This window comes from Physeter macrocephalus, chromosome 1 (genome assembly GCF_002837175.3).
Source record: "Physeter macrocephalus isolate SW-GA chromosome 1, ASM283717v5, whole genome shotgun sequence".
Lineage (NCBI taxonomy): Eukaryota > Metazoa > Chordata > Mammalia > Artiodactyla > Physeteridae > Physeter > Physeter macrocephalus.
This window is the reverse complement of record NC_041214.2, coordinates 26,917,008-26,923,007: the sequence shown is the minus strand read 5'-3', so window position 1 is coordinate 26,923,007 and position 6,000 is coordinate 26,917,008. Positions and strand designations below refer to the sequence as shown.

Here is a 6,000-nt window from a genome sequence, read left to right as displayed (position 1 = left end):
AGGTGGTCACAGACCACCGAGCTGATCTCCCTGTGCCATGCGGCTGCTTCCCACTAGCTATCTATTTTACGTTTGGTAGCGTATATATGTCCATGCCACTCTCTCACTTTGTCCCAGCTTACCCTTCCCCCTCCCCATATCCTCAAGTCCATTCTCTAGTAGGTCTGTGTCTTTATTCCCATCTTACCCCTAGGTTCTTCATGACCTTTTTTTTTTTTTTCCTTAGATTCCATTGTATATGTGTTAGCATACGGTATTTGTTTTTCCCTTTCTGACTTACTTCACTCTGTATGACAGACTCTGGGTCCATCCACCTCACTACAAATAACTCAATTTCGTTTCTTTTTATGGCTGAGTCACATATATACAATGGAATATTACTCAGCTGGTACTTCTTGCTTAGCTCTTACGGGGACGTGAAGCACGGACTTCAGTTGCTGTGTGAAACTTAGACTCACTTTATTCTGTCATTGAGGGAACTGTGACCCGGAGAAGTTGTGATTTCTCCAGGTCACTCAGAGAGTTAAGTGGCCACGCCTAACTCCCAGTCCAGTGCACTTTCTGCTAAACCAAGCTGCTTTTAGGTCACATGGGAAGCCCAGTTCTAAGCCAGAGGTTGGCAGACTTTTTCCGTAAAGGGCCAGATAGTAAATATTTTAGGCTCTGTGGATCAAGGTAAAACTGAGGATGATATGTAGGTATTTATATAACAACAAAGAAAACAAATTTCTATGAACTCTTTATTGATGAAATTAAAAACATACTAATACATAATATGAAGTAAAATAATAATTATATATATTTTATATATATACACACATAGTGCCATAGATACAGAAATGATTGGCCGTGCCTGTGTCCCAATAAAATTTCACTTATGGACAATGAAATGTGAATTTCATGTAATTTTCATGTCATGAAATATTATTTTACTATTGATTTATTTTTTCAGTCATTTAAAGATGTCAAAACCATCCTCAGCTTGAAGGTTGTACAAAAACAGGTGGCAGGCGAAATTGGCCTGAAGGACGTAGTTTGTGGACCCATTTTCTAAGTCAAAAGATACAAACTGGGGGCCCATTGGTCAGTCCAACCCATATATGTACTTTGACTTCTACCAAGAATTTTAATTGAATCCATTGCCAACTTTCTGTTTTCTATTTTTTGAATTGTATTTTTTACTTCTAATTATAAAAGTAATATATATCTACTTTGAAATAATTTGGAATGTTAACATTTTGGCGTGCATTCCTTCAGTCCTTTATCTATGCCTGGCGATTTTTTTAATAGTTGAGATAATATAGACAGTTTTGTATCTTCTTTTTATTTACTTAATATCATATCATAAGCATTTTATATCATTTTAAAGTCTTTCATTAACATAATCTTTTAAAACTTTAATCTTTTAAAACTTATGAAAATCTTAAATACGCGTACTATATGAAAAAACTGGTTTAATGAACCCCTGTACAGTCCTCGCCCAGCGTCAACAGTTCTCAATGGCTGGCCAATCTTGTTTCACGTAAATCCTCTCCTGTATTATTTTAAAGCAAATCCCAGATCATATCGTTTTATTGCTGAATATTTTACTATGATTCTCTAAAAGACAAGGATACTAAGAGAAGACAGTTTTTATTTTTGAGGAAATAAATGCTAAAGTATTTAGGTGTGCAAGAGAAGGTTTGCAACTTACAAATGATTCAAGAAAAAAAATAGCTAAAAAGATATGATTGGAGTGTAGATAGTTTTTTGGTACTATTCTTGCAACTCTTCTATAACTTTGAAATAGTTCTAAATAAAAAGTTTTAAAAATATGGAATCCTAAAAAAAATACATTAAAAAAAATGTCGATTAGTAAGAAAGAAAAATAACCACATGATATCGCTTTACAAATGAACTTATTTACAAAACAGAAACAGACTCACAGAGAACTTATGGTTACCAGGGAGGAAGGGCTGGGGTAGGGAGAGTTACAGAGTTTGGGATTGACATGTACACATTTGCTATATAAAAAAAAAAAAAAGAAAGAAAAAGAACCACAGCATCATTATCACACCAACAAATAACAATAATTCTTTAATAACTTCAAATATCATAGTCAGCATTCAGATTTGTCCAGTTAGGTCATTTAAAAAAAAAAAAAACAACTTGTTCAAAGCACAATTCCAAATAAGGTCCATACAGTGCAATTAATATTCCCTTAAATTTCACTTAATCTATAGGTTTCCTTCCCTCTCTTTCTTTCACCCTTGCTATTGTCATAAAAATTTTGTTGAAGAAACAATTTGACTCACAAAGTTTCCCCAAATCGGAAATTTCAGATTACATTCCGTGGTGCTGTTTTTTTTGTTCTTAAATTTAATTTAATTAATTTATTTTTTATACAGCAGTATTATCTATTTTATACATATTAGTGTATATATGTCAATCCCAATCTCCCAGTTCATCCCGCCCCCCCAACTGCTTTACATGTTCCTCTGTCTCAGAGACTTTCTGTAAATTGGTCATTACAGCTAGAGACCTGATCAAGATACAGAATATATTTTATATAAAAATCCTGATTTGGGCTTCATTGGAAAATTCAGCAGATCTGGCATTCCCACCTGGCAACAATTGGTCTGGGGCTGGGCAGTGACAACCCCATTCCCCATTTAGGTGGGACATGAATAATCCTGTAGGCCCCAGTTCCTACTACTTCCTGCTTAGCTCCCAGGGGCGGGAAGCTGCCCCCCGCATTCTACACACTGCCTCTGCAAAGCCCTTGGTAGACTTCTCAACACGACATCACAGGAAGCTTTTCAGGAATGTGGTGGAGATTAGAGAAGATGATTTGGACAGGGACTTTCTTAAAATGCTTACAGGGAAAGAGAGAAGCAGCCATATAAGAGGAAGCCAAGCGACAGAACTTGGTGAGTACCCAGGATGAGGGGAAGAGAGAAGTAAAACAATAAATTAAATTAATAGTGTGTGAAGAATGGGAGGCGGAATGAGTTACAGATTCCTAACGCATGGTGGGAAACAAAGGAAGCAAGTGGGTTTCAAAGGGACACACTTTAGATTTTTTTCTATATAATGATAACATTGAAACCTTAAAAAAGAGAAAGAAGGGGGGCAGTAAATAAATTGGCCAGGAGTCTTAAATCAGAAAGCTGAAACGGGCAGTTGTAACATAACAGAAATCATGTGGGGATTAAATGAAATGAGGTACAAATCACGGACAGCTTCCTAGAAAAGGCCGCTAGAAAAGGATCAGGAACCATGCTGTGGAGATGCTGAAGAACTAGTAGAAATTTAAGAGAGGAGAGCATCTTAAAAGTCTTAGGATATTTTTTTCTTATTTGCAAATGCATTGAAATGAAAAATATTATAAGGATATAAAAATATATCACATTTGGTTGTTTTGAAAGGAATAAATTTTTACAGAAAAGAATAAAATTATGACAAGTTGGGACATTCTTGGAAATTTCCAGATAATTCCCCATACTAAGAAGAATGATTAAGAGAGAGAATCTGTGACCGGTTATGAGGAAGGGTGGAAAATTTTGAAGGACAGTCTGATTATGTAAGTTTTAGGCTGTGGTGTTTAAAACTGTTGCCGTGATATTTTAGTTATTAATAACAATTTAGGGGAAATCTACTCGCTTTTGGAGAAACATTTGGCCCTAGTGAGAAAGAAATGCCCCTGTTTATGAATTCCCAAGTGGATGTAAGGAGCCATTCACTTGCTAAGCCTCTTAGGAAAGCCAGAGCCGATTTCACCCTTAACAAGCTGTTGACAGCATCTGATCAAGGTACCACCTGAAACATGTTAGCAGCACAGAAAGTGGACTGTGAAGTCAGACCTATATTTAAAATCCCTTTACGTCACTCACCATGTGACCCTGGCAGCCTAACCCATGGAAAATTTCCATGGTATAAAAGTTGCTTTACATATGGGAACTACGATTCTTACTGCTTGGATGGTAGGAACTTAGAACTCTGAATACTTGACCTCGAGCACCGACAGCCGTATGCAGATGCTTCACGCGTGTTATCCCATTTAACTGTCAAAAAGCCCTACGAGGTAAGCGTAATATGAAAATCAGCCCCATTTCACAGATGAGCAAGCCAAGGCTCAGGGAGGTTAAGTGACTTGCCTAAAGTCACACAGTGAGTAGCCTTGTAATTGACAAAGCTGGGCTTTAAACCCAGGCAGGCAGAATCCAAAGGCCAAATTGCCTCACTCTACCACCTCCCACCTTCCAATCGCTGGGCAGCACAGAGAACAGCACCTCATACTGGCACTTCCCAACTAGAAGTTCCTAATCCCCATGTCTTAGTTTTCCCAAAAGCCTCAGTGGAAACACATAAACTTGCAATCAGACCACAGATTTGCTTAGTTTGGAATCCATGATTAACAATGTGTTCGCTCAAGTTTTGTAGCTCTGATTGGCAATTACGTATACAAAAAGATTGCAGGATTGTTGTGTTATTTTTAAGTACGAAGATGAATCATTAGTTAATAAATGCAGTTTTGTGGAATAGCTCTTTCTGAACGTGGCCCACGGAGAAAGAATAAAGGGCACTTGGCTTTGAGGAGGTTGCGACCTGCTAGTGTACATGTGTGTGCAGGTTGCCCAATCTATCAACCTTCAAAACCCTGTCTTTATTTTTAAATAACATGATGCTTTAATTTGACTTTAAGTCAGTATATTTCTCTGTGATTATTAAAATGTTTTAACCGCTTTGTATACAATATTGGGATCTCCTTTATTCATCAGAATGATCACAATCTTAAAACATGATCAGGAACTAGGATGCAGAATTGTGTATGCTGTTTTCCAAGCTAAAAAACAGGATGTAAGGCGTGCAAAGAACCTACTTCTTATCCTCTATAAATTGTAACCTGGGAATGAATCTTTTCAAAAGAAAATTTTAAAATAAGATTCATACTACCCAAACGCAGGCAACACGGATGGTTTTGTAGAAAACAAGCGAACAAAACCTGTACACTAGAGGACTAGGCTGTTAGCTCCTCCGCAAGGCGAGTTTGTGGCAGGCCTCAGTAAATACTTTCTCAGTGAGCAGTCCCTGAATCTTGGACGAGAGATCCTAGCAGGCAGTCAGTGCGCTTTACTTAAGGAAGAGGCCCGGGTCTTTTGCGTGAACTAGCTTTTATAGCACGTTAGGAAAATCAATCTAGGCCTCTCCTGTCAGCCGTGGGAAAGCGCAGGTGACACTCGATTCCCGAGAATTTAAATTAAAACTGCAGTTGACTTCTCTGAGGCCTGCCTCTTTTAAATGTGCAAGGGTTGGATGGTCTCTGGGATCTGGGTGCAGAACCCAGGGACCCCTCTGCGGACCCAGACCTCGTTCTGATAGTGACTAGGCTCTGTGGCCGTAAACCCCCTAGCTCGGCTGCCCTCGCGGCAGGTTCTGAATTGTGTTCTCCCCCGATGAGAGGGAGGCGGAGGCCGCTGCTCCCTTCCTGGCGTCTGGGGCCGTCGTGGGTTCCCCCCACCCCGCCCCCAGTCGCACCCAGGTTGGGCCTGAGGCCTCGCGGGGCCGTGGTGCGTCCCTCCGCCGCGGCCCCGCCGTGTCCTCCCGAGGCCGGGTCCTGGGCGCGTTGATGCTCCGACATCCGGCCCGCGGCTAAGGCCGGGGAGCCCTCTTCCCGGCCAGGCTGCGTCCCCAACCCCGCGCCGGGGGCGGGCCTGGCCGGCCGAGCCGAGCCGCCGGCGTCCATTTTCTGGGCGGTGCTGCGAGACGCCGCGGCCTGACTCGCGGGTCCGGAAGCGCCATGGACCCCCGGGGAACGCGCTCGCGGGGCAGCGGCCGAGCCCTGTAAGTGCCACCGCAGGGGCCGTATGCGGGACGGGTGGGCGAGACGCGGCCGGCCCGACCGCTCTTCTCCCAGGAGGGAGCCTCGAAACCCGGCCAGGGAACGCTGGCGCGGGGCTGGGAGCTCCGCGGACGTCGGAGAGCCGAGCTGCTACGGCGACTCGGCGCCCGCAGGTGCCG

The 6,000-nt window shown here is 41.9% G+C and overlaps 1 protein-coding gene across 10 annotated transcripts in view; it reads left to right on the top strand.

Annotated features, from left to right (window-relative positions):
• Positions 1 to 6,000, top strand: part of ZBTB38 (zinc finger and BTB domain containing 38) — a 77,740-nt gene that overhangs the window by 27,118 nt on the left and 44,622 nt on the right. Inside the window, exon 1 of one of the 10 annotated variants that reach the window (XM_007107009.4) lies at positions 2,886 to 2,909. The exons of 8 other annotated variants lie outside the window; for them this stretch is intronic. The gene's annotated coding sequence lies outside the window, so the exon portion shown is untranslated. Of the gene's footprint in view, positions 1 to 2,885; positions 2,910 to 5,693; positions 5,824 to 6,000 lie in introns of those variants that run through there. One more of the 10 variants, XM_007107006.4, reaches the window with a different exon arrangement.